We start from the raw sequence: 22,364 nt of genomic DNA, 5'->3' as shown, positions 1-22,364 counted from the left end.
ACAGGCCGAGAGCCGACATAGCTAAAGCGACATACATGGCTTGTCACGCAAATCATTTATAATATACTATACTTCATCAAGTCTCCGACGTTTACTTTTGAATGTATGAAACATCGTGACAGAGTTAAGATACACATTCAGGGCATAAGAAGACCAGAGAAGAAAAACTAATTAAATAATAAAAAAATAAAACGTTGGATGGGAAGAACTGATACGACCAGAATACACATAACGTAAAATCAAATTCTGGCTAGAATTTTTCAGTTTTCAAAAGAGAAAAAAGTCACAGTCTCCAAATTTAGCAAATACGGGGGCTGAGCAATGACTATGTTTTGTGTTTTTGACGGCGCATTTAGATCTTTAACATCCAGCATTGACACACTTCATACCCAAAATATGTTGAGTCCATACGTAAGTAATGATGGGGTCCGCTACTATTCCTCTGATGCCAACAGGACGATTTTCAAGAACTACATACATGACTTGTCACCTGTGACTACGTTATTCAAAAATTTGGGATCACTTTTACACATGTTCAAATTTTCATGGTACACTTCCACTCGCCGCAATTTCTAGTCGCCTGTGAACACTTGTAACATCTGGGCAATTGAACGAGTTCTTAGTCGACGTCTGAGTTCAAAACTTTGCTCATACGAGGAACATTGTCAGTATTTTTCGAAGTCGAAGGTCTTCCAGCACCTCTTCCCGGACTTCTTCACGGCCCTCCAAAAAAGCAACTTCTTTCTAAAGCAACATCTGGGTAAGCCTGTAAAAACATATCAAACGTGAGTTGAAAACTTTGCGCACATGAGTCATATTGTCGGTGTTTGTCGAAGTCACAGGTCTCCCAGCACGGTTTTCACCTTTTCCCGGACTTCTTCCCGGCCCTCCAAAAAGGCCAATTCTAGCTAAAGCAACATTTGGGTAAGCCTCTATGAACTTATCAAACGTCTCTGTCGCAGATTTATCGAGTTTCACACAGAATTTCATCGCTTACCTCTTCCATAATGAACGCTGCATTTTCGGCTTCCAGGTACTCGGAGACAACTGACCAGCGCTCGTTCGTTAGCTAGGAACGCCCTCTACCGAATCCAGACGGTGCGCGCACGCTCCGAAATACTGTCGCGGAGAAAGAAAATCAGTCCTATTATTTTTCGTACAAACCCTGTATTCTTTAACTTTTTCGTTGATATCGTCTTTAAAAGAAGTGGATAGACGACTCGCAGGAGGCAAGTTAGCAACGTTTTCATAACATTCACTGAAAGTTTTTTGCCATTCAAATACTAGTATTCGTGATAAAGTGGACTTCCCAAAGCAACTGTAACATTTTCAAGTCCAAAACAATCAACTACCAAACCTCCACTAAATAACATATGGAGACCAAACTCTTAATATTTTTAAACTTGTCCCGAACATAAATGAGATTGTACCAGGTGTTATGCTTTTTTTTCATTTTAAATAAATCAGTCCGGGTCAGTTTTGATCTTGAGTGTAACTCACTAAGCTTGTGAGATCATAATGCCAGTTAATTGATTGATTGCGTAATTATTGTTTTCAAGCAACGTGCGATTCCACCTTTTGTTTCAAATTTTGCTAAGGTTTCATTAGAATACAATTTACACCTTTTTATCAATACTTTCTCGCGTTCAAGCTCTCCTTCGAAATGAGCGAAACATGGAAGTGTTGAAAATTAGATAGATTAGATTAATAAATATGAAATTATATTTTTTTATCAAAAATTTTGACAAAGAACCCTTGGTATGGTGACTTGCCTTATTATTGTTTTGAAATTCGTTTCAGTTTGAACTCGGTTTGAGTTTCGAAATCACTATTCTCTTAAATTAAAAATAGTTTTGGATCTTTTAATCAATCGATACCATGAGAATCTTTAAAGTATACCTTGGTCACCTAGTACAAGATAAAATTTTTATAAAAAGAAATCAATTTCAGCCTCACAAATACTTACGTTGCATATGGAGAATATAATGTAACACTCTATAACGGCACATATGTAGATATACATATACTACGTTAATAATATATACAGGGTAGGCCATTTAAAGTTGACCCATTTGTTTCTAAAAAAAAAAGAACAAAAGAAAACAATGTTTTTTGTTCATTTCAAAAATAATTTATTTTGGTCCAAGGGGATTTGTTTCAGCTAATATTTAAAAATTAGATCGCGTAAATGGGCACCTTTAGCTTTGACAGCTAAATGCACTCTTTTTTCGACATTTTCCATGACTTTGGCCAATGTTTCGGATGATATGGCGGCTGTTTCACGTCGAATGTTGGCTTTCAGTTGAGCTAAGGTCTTTGGCTTATTAGCGTATACCTTGGATTTCAAATAACCCCACAAATAAAAGTCTGGTGGCGTCAAATCTGGTGATCTCGGTGGCCAGTCAACATCACCATTTTTCGATATCAATCGCCCGGGGAAAAATGGTCGCAATAAATTGATTGTTGGTCGAGCTGTATGGCATGTAGCCCCGTCCTTCATCAAATCTTTATGAATTATGCGTCGGAGAGTGGTGCGAGAGATGTCTAATTCCTGAGAGCGGCGATAACTCGATGTCGATGGAGTCTCCTCAATACTGGCTCGTACAGCTTCGATATTTTCATCAGAACGTCTTGTGCGTTGTCTGGATGCATGACTGGCATTACTGAGATTACCGGTGTTCACAAATTTTGCGTATAAAGACTTAATTGTGTTCTTAACTGGAGCACTTTTCACTTTATTTTTTTTGCGAAACGCACGTTGAGTTAACACAATTGAAAAGTTATTTTGAATATAAAGCTGAACAATTTCAGCGCGTTCTTTTGGAGTGTACTGTTCCATGGTATAAATTGTCTTCGAATGACGCTTCTAACGCGGTATGACATTAGCCGATTTGTCAGCGCTGTTAAAAGTTACAGCGTTGCCAGATGGGTCAACTTTAAATGGCCTACCCTGTATATAGTAGTCACATATCCACCAACTATGAGTAAAGCAATATCTGAAATGACAACAACAACAACAAGCATATAGTTAATATATTGACTGACGTGAAAATGACATAAAAAGGATTAAAAATACAATAACAGCAATAGTGAGAAAGAATTTATTGTAATTGACAGCAACATTGACTGGCTGACAATATGAAAGGAAATATACCAATACACATACACATATATTAACATATGAGTGTATGTGTGTAAACAGCGCGCGAAGAAAATTAATTGGAATTTTAATTAATGAAATTTTTTTGCGTAAAAGTGAAAGAAGAAATGGCGGGTGTGAGAGAGATGGAAGAGAGTGGAAATTAAAACCTGCACAGCGTGTAGGTGAAAATGTGTGTGGGTGTATACAAGTGAAAGAAGGACTATGAAGTAAAATATATACGTTTTCTGCTTTGAATATATATATATACAAACATACTTATATATGTGTAACTTTACATATATATACACTTGTATATTTGATATGATAGTTATTGGTTTTATAATCTACCGCCAGGCGCACCGACTGTATTTCTCTTCATTGATTGCATTCATATCCTCTGATTGGCGTGTTTCATGATGCTGTTATAGATATACACATATTTTCATACATACATTTCAATGAGTTTTCGAAAAAAGTCGTCATGCATTTATTGCAATTGAAAAGTTTGCATATGTATTGGTTGACATATCGTTATGTTAGTGTTTTATCAATGCTTATACTTTTTTAACATTTTTCGCGGAATTTTAAATATACAGTTATTAAGTGACTGAATGTCAATGACAATTGACATTGTGTTGACAAGATTGCTGAAATGTTAACTGTAATAGACAACAACAGTGGATATAAAAAGGAATTGAAGTAAGCATAGTTCGTTTCAATCAATATGTAAGTTAATATAGTTAGTTGGGTCTGAATAGGGTTATTTGAAAAGTATTAGTGCATAATATAATTAATTTTCTGATATAAGAAGCCACAATGCAATATATGTGCTAGGAAGCGAAACTTTATCTGAAATCGATATTTATTATATCATATACATATGTATAATAAACTGATTATCATTTAAAGCCTTGAAAATCTATCACCTTCTCTGAAACCTCGTTTGGTATTGAACAGCTCGCAGAGGTCATTCTCGATCTTGACGGAGCCTTTGGTGTTGCTCAACATCAGTTTACACAGCTGTATTAGATTCGAGGAATACCAAATTCAATATATAGTACTGAAAGGCAACTCCTCTTCGTGGTCTCAAAAGATGCTTTGAAATCGAGGAAAAGGTGGTTCGTGTCAATTTCCTTTTTACGGGTATTTTCCAAGATTTGAAACATCGTGATTATTTGGTCAGCTGTTGATTTTCCAGGCCTAAAACCACACTGATAAAGTCCAATCAGTTTGTTGACGGTCAGTTTTAATCATTCACATCTCAATGGAACCTTTTATGCGATTTTGAGGAGGCTTATCCCTTTGTAGATTGCGCAGATTGTGGCGTCTCCCTCTTTGTGAATTGGGTAGAGCACACTTAGGTCCCAATCGTTGAGAATGCTTTCATCCAACCATACTCTACAAAGAAGGTGATGCATGCTGCCTATCAGTTCTTCGCTCCCGTATTTGATTAGCTCGACCGGTAAGCCATCGGCCCCTGTCGCTTTGTTATCCTTCAGATGGGTAATTACTATTCGAACTCCATCGTCATCGATTCGGGAACCGAGTTTACCATCCCCTGGTGTTATACTTTCACAGCCATTCAGCAGACTGCAGAAGTGTTTGATTCATAATTTCAGTATGCTCTGGACATCGGTCACTAGACCGTCTCGCTTCCTTCTTCTTCTCTCGTTATCTATCTCATCCCTCACGTGTCATAGTCGATTGTAACGTTGGGAGGTAGGCAGTCTGATTTCTCTTCACTACTCCAGGTCCAGTCGATCAGACTCATCTCATTTTGGTATGTTTTCTCACGGAGGCTGAATTTATCGATCGTTGTGCCAAAGATACCTTCTTTGCTCACCTTGGAATTAAAGTTTGACGTCGTGGCGGGGCAACTTTCTTAGCTGCGCACCAAGCGCTCATAGAAGTCATCTTTAGTCACATCGTCCGTCGTGGCGTGGGCACAAGTCAGCGATATGTTGAAAAACTTCACTTTGATACGGATTATGGCTAAATGTTCATACGCCACGATGAATGCCAGGACTTGGCGACGGAGGCTCTCTCCCACCACGAGTCCCAAACCGATTTTGTGCTACTCATCTCAGTCCTTGTCCCGCCCATAGCAGTTCTTGGACAGCAGTGAGGTTAGTCTTTACTTTGACGAGGACATCAACCAGCTGGGCAGCGGCCCCTTCTCTTTTTAGGGGAAGAATATTCCAGGTGCATGCCCTCAAATTGCAATACTTAACAAACTTAACTTGAACTTAATAACATCCATACATTATAATATATAACTAAATAGTATATAGAACTACTATATGAATGTATCGAAGTACCTAGCAATATTTTGAACGGAAAAAAATATATGATCCCTGCCTATAAATATTATACTGAAACTAATTGAATCCATCCATATGTTCCGACATCATATCTCCGCTCATCTTTTAAATTCATTCACCCAAAAAGATTATCTATCTACGACTTTAAAAACTACATAACCTTAAATTGACAATTTGTAGTTAATGCAATGCATTTAACACAAAAAACGAAAGTAATTGCAATGAAATTAAAAATAAACAAGCAAAACATTAAACACGGAAGAACCCCGGCAAACAAAGCACAGAGATCACGCAGCCAACTCTTATCGCTGCCCATCGCATAGCGGGAACAATAGTTTTTAGAACCAGTTACCAAATACACACGTACAACCCTCGAATGCACAACAACAACAATGGCAAACATGGAAACATTGCCATCCCGTTACCCTCCAATTGCTGCCAATGCGAATCATCAAATAGTTGGGTCACAATTTTTGCGCATCAACTGCATTTATTTACGCCTAAAAGTCTGCTTCACATTTTTTTAGTTTTTATGACATTTTTTTCGCTCGTTCACCTACGTCACTCGCATAAAAATCTAACACTCAATTTTCGATATTGTTTAATTCAATTTTTTCGAGTTTGCCAATTTTTTCACTTTTGTACATACATATGTGATAGTGTATGTGCGTGTGTGCCGTTATATGGCAGAAATTCCACATTTAATAGCGCAAAAATTGTCATCGAAATAAATTTTTACATAAAATGTATTGATCCACTTATTTATTTGCGCTGATGGATTCTCGTCGAACTTGCAGAGTAAATAAAAATATTGTGCAAAACTTCAGTACAATATGTTAGGCTATTTGCATATCGAGACTTGCACGCTACATTCAAAAGAGTCTGTCTATCAAATATTGGCATACTTACATTCGTCAAATCTTGGAAAGTGGCGAATCGAACATATAACTAGTATAAATCAAGTAAGATGCTAAAGTGAAAAACGTATGCGAAGCTGCTAGTCCAATCAAATAAGGTCTCTCATACGCAAGACTATTTTACGATAAAAGAACGAACTTTACGAATAAAGAGTTTAGGTTAAGTAAGGTTAGTCTGATAAGCTGATGAGCTACGCATAGACCAGTTTTGGCGCTTAGCGATGACAGGTGGAGTCACGAAGTTCACAGATGTAGTCATCTTTCAGGATGCTAGCGCTTGACTCGAACTTCAGTAAGTTATCCCGCCTCACTATCAACACCTTTTCCAGTATTTGACACTGCGCGGTGCACAAAGGTTTGAAACTTTACCTTGCTGTGCGAGACATGTACAGAGATGCTCCTTGTTCCCCTGGTGTCTTTCTTTTTACATTTCCTGCAGTTATCTCGATCAGTCAACAGTATGCTGGCGTGTCCCGCCAACCGTGACCACTCAGCATTCCAACATAATCCTAAACTCTCCTATACAAAAATCAGAAAATTTGTCTATTTTTGATATACCGCCTTCCACATGACCTTTGCAGTTTTGCATCCCGATAGATTCTGTCGAACTTTAACCTTTCTTGCCATGCTACTATCCAGATCATCGTCACGACAATACATTTCGGTTATGCTATCAGATAACAGCCGTAGACCACTCTCCGCAATCTCGTCCACTATCTTACTCTCATCAGTATTTTTGTGGTCTGGCGTCCAGTGGAAGTGAAGTCGCTTGTTTCTGACGACACTTTCTACTACTGTCCTGTTTTTCAAACCCACTTCTGGTCGACATGCGATTCAAGGTTACTGCCTTGATTGCTGCTTGACTATCTCGTTAACACACGGAGTTACTTGCAGATGCATTACAGGCTAGCTGCTCGGTTTCACAGACCTCTGCTTGACCTCTGTTTGAGATATACGGTAGCTTCAAATGCTGTCTTGTGCCTAACTCTGGGCAGTATAGCCTCGTATCAGCTTCGTCTTTCATTTCGAGCCATCCGAATAAAGATTCTTCTCTTCTCTCTTCTCAATTGCTTACTCAGTCCGAAGTAGTACCTGTTGACAAGAATTTTTCTGTGTTAACTGCGAGATGGGATGGTGTGAATGCTGGTTTCAAGGTAAACGAAAGTACTTCGAAGTTACGACTGTGAAAAGTGACGTGGGAGCCAAATCGCGAGTCAGTCGCTCTCATCCGAGGCTGTTTTGATCTTTTCATCGAGTGTATTTTTTACGTGGCGGGTCCCAAACCGAGCGCACAACCACTTGGAAGGAATTATTCGTCTTCTCATCTTAGCTTGCCTTCAAACAGTTGTTTTTTGGCTATCCAGAGGATACTTGGTCTAAGATCGGAAGTAGTGAATGGCATTCAGAGAATTTTCTTCGCTTGCGTCAACTTCTACACATGGTTCCCATCTTCAAATTTTACTCATGGCTCCATCCTCCTGGACTGAGAATATATTCCTAAATAAAATCTGTAGAATTTTCGGTAAAACTTAAATGTTTTCGGAAGGATGAAAGAAGGATTTATGTACTATATAGTATCAGGTCACCTATGCCTTCAATCTTTCAAATATTATATATCAAATACGCACACATGTTTATATTTGTCAAAAAACTGCCAATTAATTTTTGAATAAGAATCGCTTTGTTCTCTAACGGAGCGTGTCGGCAGCAATCACTGTAGTGCTCATTGAAGCGTTGAAGTGTTATTGTCCGTTATGACTTCATCTCCTGTGAATTGCAAATTTATTTTATTTAAATATGACTTTTTATCAATTGCACTTTTTGCGCTCTAAAAATGCAATTATTGGCGAGCAGCAGATGAGCCGCGAAAACCCAGCACAACGGCAGGAATTCGCTAGCAAAAATTGCAAAAGAAAATTTAAGTAAAAATTCGATTTTCATGGCAAAATGTGGCGGCTAGAAAGTTTTTCATGGATTTTGATGAATATAGTGTGTCTGTGTGCATAAAGTATTTGAACATGCGGATATTTTTTTTAATAAAATTTGACAGCACTCAATTGCGAACTGAAATGGTACTTGAAATAGTTGCGCAAATTGTATAACGTTTTTATTGTAAATCTAGAAAAAATGGTTAAAAATTCGTAGAGTAATATTGTCGTTATTTTATTATTGTTTTTTTTTTACTAGTTTAGAGCTTTGTATGGAAAATTCCTTAATATATGTATTTTTAAATTGCATATGAATATTTTAAAGGATATGTTTGCGACTCTTATAGAATTGGTCTGCTTTCATATTTAATTTATTTTCATACAATATACTATGTTTGAAAACAAATTTCAGTTCAATAAAGTTAAATTATTTATATTGGCATATTAAAAATGTAATTTTTTTCTGTTTCAGATCTTACCACTCGACATCAATTTTTTCGGGTAAGTCAGAATGCTTCATTATAATTTATAAAAGAACCTTCCATAAAATGATTATTTTGTTCTAAAGGGTGATTTTTTTGAGGTTAGGATTTTCATGCATTAGTATTTGACAGATCACGTGGGATTTCAGACATGGTGTCAAAGAGAAAGATGCTCAGTATGCTTTGACATTTCATCATGAATAGACTTACTAACGAGCAACGCTTGCAAATCATTGAATTTTATTACCAAAATCAGTGTTCGGTTCGAAATGTGTTTCGCGCGCGTGTTTTGTTCAGCGATGAGGCTCATTTCTGGTTGAATGGCTACGTAAATAAGCAAAATTGCCGCATTTGGGGTGAAGAGCAACCAGAAGCCGTTCAAGAACTGCCCATGCATCCCGAAAAATGCACTGTTTGGTGTGGTTTGTACGCTGGTGGAATCATTGGACCGTATTTTTTCAAAGATGCTGTTGGACGCAACGTTACGGTGAATGGCGATCGCTATCGTTCGATGCTAACAAACTTTTTGTTGCCAAAAATTGAAGAACTGAACTTGGTTGACATGTGGTTTCAACAAGATGGCGCTACATGCCACACAGCTCGCGATTCTATGGCCATTTTGAGGGAAAACTTCGGACAACAATTCATCTCAAGAAATGGACCCGTAAGTTGGCCACCAAGATCATGCGATTTAACGCCTTTAGACTATTTTTTGTGGGGCTACGTCAAGTCTAAAGTCTACAGAAATAAGCCAGCAACTATTCCAGCTTTGGAAGACAACATTTCCGAAGAAATTCGGGCTATTCCGGCCGAAATGCTCGAAAAGTTGCCCAAAATTGGACTTTCCGAATGGACCACCTAAGACGCAGCCACGGTCAACATTTAATGAAATTATCTTCAAAAAGTAAATGTCATGAACCAATCTAACGTTTCAAATAAAGAACCGATTTTGCAAATTTTATGCGTTTTTTTTATAAAGAATAAATTAAAGTTACACAGTTCAATTAAAGAGGAGTGTATATATGTACTTACATACGTACATATGTACATTACTCATTAAACTGCTATAACCACTTCTCATTCCTTGCACATTCAGTATTTTTTAGTTTTAAACGAGTTGTTTGATCGATTCAACAAACTTCAAAGATCTACATAAATATACTTATTATTATGTTAGAATCAAGTATGCGTAAGTTCAGAATCTTCATGCAACTATAGGGTTTTCCAAGAAGAGTAATATGATTTCTTAAAAAAACACACAGACACACAAATTGTTAAGGAAATTCAAATGTTTTTTTATTTAATGAGAAGGACAATCTATACAATTAAGTTCTGAATACAACCATTATCCAAATGGCCTCACTAAATCGGGTCCTATGCCATGAATAGCACGTTCAACGTTGATTTTTAAAGCTCGAAGAGACTCTGGTTTATTGCTAAAGACCAATGTCTTCAAATAACTCCAAAAGGAGTAGTCTAATGGTAAATCACAACCTCTTGGAGGCCATTTATTGACACAATTTCTTGAAATAATCCAATCTCCAAACTTTCCTCGCAATAGTTTGGTTGTTGCTCTTGTTGTGTGGCAGGTAGCCCCGTCCTGTTGGAACGAGATGTTGTCAAGATCAACTTGGTTGATTTTCATCGATCTATATCGCTCTCCATTAACAGTAACCATGTCAAGAGTTTCATTTCGAAAGAAATACGGACCGATGATTCCACCAGACCAAAAACCACACCAACTGCCAATTTTGTTGATTATAATGGTTGTTCGTGAATAATTTGTGGGTTTTCTTCGCTCCAGAATCGACAATTTTTTTTATTTACCGCACCACTCAGATGAAAGTAAGCCTCATCGGAATAGGTGATATTCTTAAAACAAATCTTTATCGTTTTCAGCTTGTGCCAAGGCAAAATCAGCAAGTTCGCGATGTTTACGGTGGTCCAATGGCTTCAGTTCTTGAGTGAGAATAATTTTATATGGTTGCAAGCCCAAATCCTTTCTGAAAATTTGTCAGATTGACTTTTGAGACCCAATGCCTGAGAATGGCTTGGAAACGACATATTGTGGCTTTCGGCAATGCTAGCCTAAACGGCAGCAATATTTTCATTACTTCGAGGGGTTATTTGTCTTATTGGACATTATGTAAAGAAAATGTACATTCGAAATTTTCAGCAACTTGACGAAAAGCGAGCACAGGTGGACGATATTACGACCATAAAATGGCAAAAGCGCAAGATAAGTTGCAATTGGAGAACGATAATTTTGATAATAAAACAGAATAATTTATAAACATTCCTCTTGCTTTGATTTAAACCGCGGAAAATAAATTTCATAAATATTGAATGTCTTCGCCTTCTTCTTTGGCATTACAAACGTCGGTCGATTCGGACCGAGAACACAAACACTTGTCAGTTGGCTCCATCCTTTGCGTGGTTATGCCAGTTTTAAATCCCAAGTGCAGACAGATCGCTATGCATCCAATGGGGGGAGGATACATGGACGCCTTGCTTCCGTTTTCCACTCATGGAACTCGTATCTTTCATGCGAACAGGCCATATGTCTAACTAGCGTATTCGTTGAAGTTGTATGCGCTTAACTCTATCCATGTCGCCGTAGTACTCATATAGTTCGTGATTACATCTCCTCAGATATTCCGCAATCACATGGACAGCTCCAAAGATTTTGCGGAGAACAGGTCTCTCGAATGTTCCAAGTGCTTTCCCGTTTTTTACCCCAGTAACAATGTACGCTTATAGTAGATAGAAGCACTACCATTCAAATTAGCGGCACGTTTCATTTTTTCTAGCATTATATGGAACACGGCACACAAGAGGGAATCATTCTGGCAAAAACCTCGTCTCGTATCGAGCGACTCGGAGATGTCCTTCCCGATTTTGATGGAGTTGATAGTTGTATGTATGATTTTTGTAGGGATCCAAATCTATGTAATTTGGCAGCTGGAATATGCGCCTTTCCAGTCTTCGTGGCCGGCTTTAAACAGGCAGTCCTACAGCTGCTTTCACCACGCCTTGGTTGCTCCAGTAGACTTTAAGTATCCTGCATTCCAATTTTTTTATTAGTTTTCCATTCTTTTTGAAAAAAAAAAATATGGATGATCAGGTACTTTTTCGATGTTCTGAAGTGAATGTCTTACTTTATATTTGCTATATAGGTACAATTGTTGAAAAGTTACCTAGAAAGTAGAGATCGAATGGTAAGTCCTTTAAAAATACTTATTCATAGTCTCTTGAGCTGAATCCAACCGGAGAACGTCAAGCGCAGGTATCTAATGGATGACTACTGTTGGACCTAGCAACTGAACTGCATCTGGTACCGCAAAGGTCCAAAACTGGTCTATGCGTGGCTTATTGGTCTACCAGATTAACCTGAACTAACCTAACTGGAGAACTTGCTGTTGCTTTAATATCCAGTTATTTGACAAAAATCGCACAAATCTAACAAAGCGACCGTGGAAGTGGGCGATTCGAATACGCCTAATTTTTCTTACTACCTAACTATCAGAAGACGTCCAGTCTATTAGTTTAGGTCGGCTCCATCTTTTTCGTCTCCTTATCGTATCTTACTAGATATCCCATCAATTATATGTTCACTTTCCGCTTAGAATATTACTTTTCGAATTTTTTCCCAAACACTAGCCTAGAAAGCGTACCCATAATTATATTCACATAAAGAGTTCTTTCTCTTACTCTCCCTTTTCTTGTAAAATATTTATACAAATATATACATAAGCATATCCTTTCACATTTATAACCGTGTAATGACGTGACACGCGGAAGTTGTTAAGGGATTAAGTCATAATATGATTAAAAAATGTACGAAGACGGCGACTGACGGTCGGGTGTCAAATTATGAAAATTCATTCATACACAATCCTAATCATGAACACAATCAACATGCGTCGATACACTAACACTGCCAGTGTGCTTTGTGTCCGGAAATTACTGCTATTCATGTAGCTGTTGTTATGGGAATTACGCATGTGGGCAAGTCCGAAGGGTATTTAGTAATGTGATGCCACGCACCAGACTGACTGACGCAGCGAACACATACGTACGTTTGGGCATATGAAAATGTAGATTTGGGCGTACAATATCTTCCTAATGTCGCATAATATTCGACGCGTGCGAGTATTTAACACCGAAATTTATTGGAAGATTAGACTCATATAAATACAAGGACATAAATGCGATGCGCAATACATTAGTAATATGGAAAATTTGTATATATGCATATATTTTATATACAACCTTCAAAGGTTGTTTATAGCAATATGCCCAGAGGAACACCTGAAGTCTTGGAGTACTAGAAACACAGAGCATACCACAAAGTTACTTTAGGGTAGTGGTGATGGTGGAGAGACCAAAAATTTTCTATTCTAGATAAAATAGAACTTAGTAATACTATATAGTAAGGGTCGTCAGAATGCACCTTTCTTTAAGATCAAGAGTATACGCGGAACGTTATCTTTGGGAATGATCAGCCTTCAGCCGGATTAGACGACTATATTGCATACACTACAAGTTAAGAGACATTGGGCACCTTAGCTTTGACAGCTAAATGCACTCTTTTTTCGACATTTTCCATGACTTTGGCCAATGTTTCGGATGATATGGCGGCTGTTTCACGTCGAATGTTGGCTTTCAGTTGAGCTAAGGTCTTTGGCTTATTAGCGTATACCTTGGATTTCAAATAACCCCACAAATAAAAGTCTGGTGGCGTCAAATCTGGTGATCTCGGTGGCCAGTCAACATCACCATTTTTCGATATCAATCGCCCGGGGAAAAATTAAGGCGGATAATCAGCTGGGTTTAGTTTTTGTGCCATTTGAATTTTACATGGAAACATCTTCAAATCTTTATGAATTATGCGTCGGAGAGTGGTGCGAGAGATGTCTAATTCCTGAGAGCGGCGATAACTCGATGTCGATGGAGTCTCCTCAATACTGGCTCGTACAGCTTCGATATTTTCATCAGAACGTCTTGTGCGTTGTCTGGATGCATGACTGGCATTACTGAGATTACCGGTGTTCACAAATTTTGCGTAGGAATCGAAGTGCTGCTCAGCCAATGTGTGTCCCATTGATGAAAGCAAATGGTAATCGGAAGGCCAAGTACTTTGAATATAAAGCTGAACAATTTCAGCGCGTTCTTTTGGAGTGTACTGTTCCATGGTATAAATTGTCTTCGAATGACGCTTCTAACGCGGTATGACATTAGCCGATTTGTCAGCGCTGTTAAAAGTTACAGCGTTGCCAGATGGGTCAACTTTAAATGGCCTACCCTGTATATAGCAAGGGTCGTCACAATGCACCTTTCTTTAAGATCAAGAGTATACGCGGAACATGATCTGATAGAGTATGGTCATCATATATTTATTGACTTCTTATTATTCTTATTCTTATTGTGTACTGACTTCTACTTGATTTCTTCGTTGTTGCTTGACGCATGACAACTTTTTGACAAGAAATTAGAGCTCTAATTTAGCGTGTGGTGAATCGAAGACCGCTACGGATCATTTCGATATTGTTTGGTTTCAAAGTTATGAGCCCTCAACTCTTGGTTTTGGACTGGGTTCTTTTTCCCCCTCCACCTCCTTCAGGACAAGTGAAGTAGCCATGATCTCTTCTATGCTGAGATCCTTTTCTACTTCACCCGTTTCCAACGTGTTTTTGTTGCCGTCCGCGAGGTGGTACTTCGAGGTGGCGCTTCTTGAGACAAAGGAACACGCTTCCAACGCACCACCCCATTTTCCCGAACCTCGCCCTCTGCCGCTTTATTGATATGGCGTATGTAGCTTTGGCATTCATCTTCGTTGATCGATTTCGCCACGCTTAATGCCCTCCAGTCGTCAGTTGGCACGTCCGGATTCTGCCGTTGTAGCAGCCACAGAGCATGTTCCAGGTCCACCACACGAGGTATAGTTACTTTCGCTTTGGTTGCCGATAGAATTATGCTGCGGTCCACCACTTCCAGTTTAGATGCTTTCTAACTGCTTAACTTACCAATGCTAGCGTCAGGGTGGTCGTTACCTTTTAAGAATTTGACTCCGCTAAGCCATCCGTCTCCATAAAATGACGGCGTGGGTATGCCCGGTTCGGCGTCTATTTTCGAGAAGAGAGCTTCCAATAGCTTCATTTCCACTATTTTCCACTGCTGCGGCGGGTTACTGCTGTCTATGAGCGCAGCGGTCAAATGCCGTTTCACAATCTCATTAGTTACCGCCGCTGCATTAGACGACATCCGCGAGCTTGACGTCTTGCATTCCGACTACGTCTTAGCACTTACTTTCGAGGGCACTTTAGGTTCGATTTCCCTTGAACGCTGCCTCTTTCTAGCGATGTGCTTCTTAATACGATTAACATATGCAGGATCTGAGGCATTGCACCAATAATAAGTTGCGAAGTGTGCCGAAGCATTCTTCATCGCCTCTTATGCCCAGACAGCCGTTTCACCTCCTCTTCCTTCAGGTTGGACTTACCTTCAAAGCGGTTGCATATTCCGACCGCCGCTTTTGCCATCAACCCCTACTTGCTTGGTTTCTTCCGGATCCCCCTCTTGTTGCCAAAGTTGGAACCCTCGGTCGCCTGCACAGGAGAGCGAAGAAGTTCTTCTTTCCTTACCACGTTTATTCGCGCTTTCTCTGTCCGAGTCTTCATGGACTATGGCATACGTGCGCTGTAAAGTTGGTTTGACCGGAGGACTACAACCACCGCAGCCTGCTCCCCTTACAGTGGAAGTGTGGCCGCTAGTGACACAGCTCATAAGATCGCTGTACCCACCGTTGGTAACAGCCGCGTCTCCCACCGACGTTTGAGCTGATATCCTAGTTTGCTTCGCTTCGTTTTTATCCTCCAATTTGTGTTTTTGATTCGGGACCTTTGTATTACCCATCCATTAATTCTGTCCAACATAAGGGAATGCTTGTGAAAATACGTCAGAATCTGCTAGCAGCCGCCTGCCTGACTCTGACAGGAGCCAGCTTGAGATCATGATATTGAAAGCAGAGGCACCCATTGTCCAGTAGACACCCGCGAAGGATACAGCTAAGAGAGGAGACATTCGGCAGACATTAATAAATCGTTTCTACTTACGCACGAGAAACGTATATTTGCGAAAAATTTCACTCAAAAATCAACCCACCACCTCAAACATAACAGTATCTTTGCAAACGAAGTCTTATACCAACGGCATATATTTTATAATCAAATAGAAATAATGCCACACAAAGCGATTGATGTGACAAGTGACATCAAAATAGATTCGCCGGCATATCTATCACGCAATTTTACTTGCCGTGTGTGTGGTATGAGTTTGAATAAACTCGACTTTATAGCATGACATTTGTCACAGCGCCAACGCCGTGCCAAAGCGCCGCAAAATATGCAAAGAAAATATTTACAGTACAAAAGTAAAAGCAATCAAGTGTACAAAGTTGATGAATTCTAAAGTGAAATAGCACCTCGAGAGCCGGCACCTGCTGACAGTTACGCGAAAGCATACAAGAAATGTTGGAAGAAGTCAAATTTTGAATTCGAAAATTTACATGCACAAGCTTACAATATGCTCATCATCATCGATCAAATGGCAGACAGTCGAAGGCGAATGGATGAATGATTGAAGAATGCTTGAAGAATGAGTGACAGCAACGCATTTTGGCAATTTCACAAATTTCGCATTACATTTGCAACAAAAAAAAAACGGAAAGAAAAGATGAAGCATAAAGTAAATTACGCTCAAGTCGCTGGAAGTTTATCAAATATTCAAATTTTCCAAGCGGAAAGCATTAAGTGAAGAAAAGCTGGTGACTGTTACTAGTATTGATGATATGTGTATGTGTGTCTGCGACCGTTTAATAGCGGTATTATTAAATCGTTGTCTTCCTGATGACAAACAAATGTATAACTAAAAGCCCGTTGGGCCGCTCTTCACAGCATCGCTTTCAGCAAACGAAGTTAGCATCGCGTGATGAGCGTGAAATAACGGTACTGATGAATTGATAGCAAAGGCGGAATAAAATTGCAATGATGCTGCAGATGTGTTGAGCGATAATAATGATGGAAATAATGCTGCCACACAAGCGCACATACACCAACAACGCAGCTGACACAATGGCAACGGCAACGGCAATCAGTGTCTGCTATCAACCAGTCAACGCTGACAAAAGTCTGATGATGAGCTGTATCAAAGCGAAAGTTAAATGTTTTCCACCAGAAAGCAGGCAAATATTGATACCATGGCTGCGCCGCCCTTATCCTTGCAGATAGCACATCTATATTGTTGTCTATGGTGTTGCTGCTGAAAAATAAAAACGCAAAAAAGCAAACAAAGCCTTGTCATAGCCGTCATCATAATAATACAAGCGTGAAAACGCGCATACAATTACAAAAAAATAAAAAAAACACAAAAGCGGACACGCACACTCACACAAACATTCATTATCCGTATCCTTCGACTTTCATCCCTATGCAAGCATAATTTTTGCAGGCGCGCAATATCACGGCAATTTCACAGGGTGACAAGCTTGCTGCCCTTAGCAGCGGCAGCAGCAGCAGCCTCACTTTGAGTGGCTAAAGTAGTCGCTGGCAAATTTGCATAATGAATTACACTTATCTACACACACAAACACACTTTACTTTTGTAATATTCGCACTTGCAGCAAGCGTATGGTCGCTCCTCAGGCGGCTTGTGCGCGCGCATCCTCTTGACAAGTGTTGCTCCTTGACAGCGTTGAGCCTGCTTGTTGACAGCTAACAAATATTGAAGAACACAACACCTGAAATTAAAGAAAAAATATTAATTTTATATTAAGGGTGACATTTCATGTGTTTCGTGTGGTATTATTTAAGGGTTGACGGACTCTGATAAGCAATAAAAATATTTAAATAGCATACATTTATGTAGCGTAAGATATAAAAATGTCGAAGACGTTTTTCTGTTCTGTTTAACTGTTCTAATTGACTGCCCTTGTCTAATTTGAAATTCGGATATAATAATCCTAAGTTTAATAGCTTTCAATAGTTTCACCTGTCAAGTTCAAAAGCTTTTACTCAATAAATTTAATTCATCGACGAACAAGAGTTGAAGATCCTGATACTTTGCACTCAACAAAAAATGGCTTTCTGACGACGGACCTAGATCTATTAGATGCCCATTGTAAAACCATCAAGACTAAAATTCTCTCATACTATTTACTCTTCCCTGAACCACGCCGTGTTTCGATGAAGTTCATTAATTCGAAAAGTTTTCTATGTATAACTTCCGAAACGTCGTAAAGAGACACTCGAATCAGAGTTGCGATTATTTTCCTATGCAAAGTGTTGTTTTATAATATCCTCTTCTCCTTCCTTTTGACAGATTCTATACTAGTTATTACAGGGCCTTTCTAATCTGCTGGCATATCTGCCAATTAGACAGTGGCCTGTTAGCACTCCTACTAAGGTTCGTACGCCATTCCTTATGAATTTTAATATGCGCCCCATATTTCACTCATACCACGTTTGTTGAGCAATATTCCCTATTTTTCGTGGTCGAATTATGGGGTGGTGCCTGCTGCGACTAGTTCATCTGATTCACAGTTCCCTTATCCTGGAACCCATTGCAGGTTTATCGTGAAATAGGATGTTAGTTCCACTAAGAGATTGAGGCACTCTTTTACGGCCATTGACGAAACCTTAAGAGACTTTGCTGACTTCAAACCCGTTTGGCTATCTGTATATCTTTATATATATAAATCTTCTGACCGTGGGTTTGCATTTGAACTGCTCCTAAACGGATGGACCGATTTTGATGAAATTGTGTGTGTATGTTCAAGGAGATTCGAGAATGGTTTAGATTTACAATTTGGTCCACTGGAAAATGTTTTTTAAATTATTATTTAATTTTTAATCAATTGTTAATTTTGGAATGTTCGACCGATAGATGGCGCTACCATCGCAGTATCCAATATTCAAACCTTAAATTGGCATAAACGTGCATTAAAGAAAACGATACCAAAGTAAAAGGCGACATCTATGGATCAAGTTTTTATATTGTGGACAGAGTTGTTCGTTCTTAAGTAATGAATTGGGTGACTCAAAACATCTATGAGTAGCTATAACATTTTTTTTCATACCTGCTAACTATTGGGGGGGGGATCTTGACAGGCAATTTAAAATGCAAAATGCGTTTCTTAATATGCAGTCCACCAGGCTGACAATCGATTGGACTCGGTTGATTTCACTGATGTACAGCCCAAATTTAATAGTATTTTTACCACGAAAACCAATTTTTTCTTAACGCACGAAATGCTTTTTGATTCATTTTTGTTGCTTCATCAAAAATGCGATTATTCCTTAACTAATACTTATAATCTAACTAATAGAAATCATATAGATGGTATTAGTAGTACTATCTATGTAGCAGCCACAGTAAAACGTAAGCGGGGCCTCTAGTATTCATATATATCTCGTTATGAGCAGAGCAAGAAGGCTTTCCAGGTTTCGAGACTGGCCTATTTAAGGGCCCTAAGCCAGGTTGATATAAGAACCCCCAGCCTGGTTGATCCTCGACATGGGTCGTATGAGAGCTGGATCCAGCCCTTTCTGTACGATTAACCATCTGAATGCATGCTATTGAGAAACAACGAATAGTGAGATAAAAAGTTAGATCTAAGTTAGATATCTCCCCGCTGCAACAGGTGCTACTGTGGTACCAAATACGAGCCGCCACCCTTCGGAAAGATTCAGCGGACGATTTGTGCCAACTATTCCGTAAGAAGCCGAAATCAAAAGAAAGCAAGCAACCTATAGTAACACCCCAGTTATTTTTTTCTTTAAAAAATTATTCCCAACTCACCGCTAAAGAAATAAAAGCCCATATACTTTAGTTTCTAAAGAAAGCCTACTAAGCCTTTTTGTGGTAAAGGTAATCCAAAATTCTTTATAAGATTATGTCTTTCGAACACCTAAATACCCAGAATTATATATATTGGGATAGCAACGAAGTTTGTAACACCTAGAAGGAATCACCATAGACACTTTAAAATTCTTAAAAAAAAAAATTAAAAATTATAAATGGTATATATATAAAAGGTCAGCACGGCAATATCGATTGGTTCTCCCGATTATCAAAACCTGTAGCACGGTATCATGTGGTATTATGTTCTCGATACATTTGCGATTTAGGTCTTTAAAGCAAATGAGAGATAAAACTCAAAGGCGTAACCAAAGTCTAGAAAAACTAGGCAGTGTTTGCTATTTCCGATAAACGAATAGCTACCCAATTGAGCTGTTCCCCAATGAAATGGAGCTTCTATAAACATCATCTCACAATCATTGTATTAATGTCGGTAAGATAAAGCCAGCACGTTACAAAAGACAATACTTAAATCTCCCGTTCTCATTTCAATTTCAACTGTTTTCCAAAGCCAATACAACAATATCATTATTTGCATTAATACCACACCGAATGAGCTTAGAACTCAATTTAAATGTCCCAACTCACAGCAGAACATTTTTTATTCACGCGCAACATGACTTTTAGTGGCACGCCCAATTGGTTTTCAATTCAAAACCGTGTAATCTTATTTGCCAAAGAAACGAGTCCCCACGTGTCGCCCAGAGATTTAATGCGCCGCTGGACCGTGGAATAACACGCTGCGAGCGAAGGAAAGCCAGTTTTCTTTTATTTTAAATTTCTTGCGCCGCAATTATTTCGGGAGCTTAACTTTTAATCGGAACAAGGTAATTGCAAATAATAAATCAATCAATTATGGCGCACTGAGGCGTCTAACGGTAATCGAATTTGGTGGATTTAAAAAAGAAAAGCCAATGGAAATTTATAACGCTTAGGAAAATATTAGAAAATGGCACTTACAAATGCGGCAAATACAAATTAGTGGATTTGGAGCTAATTTATTTACACAACAAATATGTATATATACAATGTAAATTTGTATATATTTGTATGTATATAAATCTCCGCGCTAGCACAGCGTGTTAGCCACATTATATGCTTTCGGGTTTACGTGTTATTTGGAAAACCAAAGGAAACTCAAGAGCACCTTAGAACATTGGAATGTGAGTAAGACTCTCGAGCACATTGAGGCACGGCGTAATGTGGCATTAATATGAAAATTTGAGGTTATTGTAAGTATGTACTTATATGTATATGTATATACGAGAGCGGTCCGTTAAGTACTTCGACTCATAAGGAAAATAAACCGAGAACCCTCTCAGTGATTCTAATATTATTTTTGGAAGAGAAACTGAGAAGTAAAATGAAGAAGCGATGGGATTCTGTATATGGGGACTCAGCTTCTTCGATGATGTATCTCCGAAATTGGTTTTCTAATTTTCCCCACGTCGGTTTTTGCTGAGCCAGACTCTCCGAAAATGGATACCATAAAACACAACGTAACAAAATAAAACACTCTCGCATTAACAGTCCAAAACTGCAAGATGCAAGGCATACTTGAGACAGTATACGGCTCAAAAGACCGCTTATGTCATATCCTGAGAAAGTTGTGGGCATCAAAAGCTTTCAGAGTGATAAGTGATCCCTTCGAATAAGAAGCGCAGTGTTTGACACTGTTTAAGTGGTTAGACTTGGTGAAGTTTGATGGCTGATCCTGATATGACTGATCCTGAGATTCTGGTTAAACGGTTAAACTATATTAGTTTTGAAGACTGATCCAGAGATCGCACTTGGACTACTATATGCAGTCCTTTCTGATGCCATTAAAAGAGAACTTCTCCATTTCTTCGAACTTACATCTCCTGTCGCCAAAAAAATTTGCTCACGCGCTTAATTTCGATTCCAACCAGTTCGGTGGGACATCTGAAAGTGTGAGCCCCCAAGTTTTTAAAGCTTGATCACGCAAACGCGGAACAACCATGAAGGAAGTACAGAGTTGTTTCCAACTCGTCTTCTTCCACACAGGTTCTACAGGTGTCACCGGGTAAGCTTCTCAACCTTACAAGTTAGAACCCTCTCAACTAAGGAGACGCTACGCGTACTGAGTGCGAAGAACTCACTGTATCGCTTACGATCGATCTTGAGCCAGAACGATCTTGCAACTGCGCATGAACTGATGGAAGCCACCACTGACCGAGTTCCCGCGAAGCCAAGGTATGCAGTAGTCGAGCTCACGAGAAAAGGGGAGCAACGACCCGTTCTCTTTATACTGTTTGCACGGCTAGAACACTTTACCAGTTCATCAGCTTTACAGTTACCTGCCCAGCAGCCATACTAGTCTTGTAACAATGTGAATCACTTCCTTTGATAACGAGATTAAGCATTCCTTAACCAGCTTTGAATGCACGGTAAGTGAGCGCAAGGCTAGTATTGCCGCCCTGCTATCAGAGTTGATAGTCACTGCTCTGAAGGAAGCTGTACTCCGGCGCCGTAAATATATCGCTATCTTAATGACCGCAACCTTCATTAAAACGGTATTCGAAGGAAGATTTCGTCAACGAAACATGAATTTATTATTAAACAATAAGCTTCGACAGGCAGACCTGCTCGGAAGAATAGGAAGACTGACTTATCGGCCGAATAGACGATGAACACTA

General features: G+C 39.0%; 1 pseudogene; it reads right to left on the bottom strand.

The window, feature by feature from the left end:
- LOC125778109 (uncharacterized) overlaps positions 1–22,091 on the bottom strand; it is a 106,281-nt pseudogene extending 84,190 nt beyond the window's left edge.
- Positions 22,092–22,364: the final 273 nt, after the last annotated feature.

Source organism: Bactrocera dorsalis, chromosome 1, assembly GCF_023373825.1.
Source record: "Bactrocera dorsalis isolate Fly_Bdor chromosome 1, ASM2337382v1, whole genome shotgun sequence".
NCBI lineage: Eukaryota > Metazoa > Arthropoda > Insecta > Diptera > Tephritidae > Bactrocera > Bactrocera dorsalis.
Note: the sequence above shows the minus strand (reverse complement) of the source record. Positions and strands in the feature narration are given on the sequence as shown.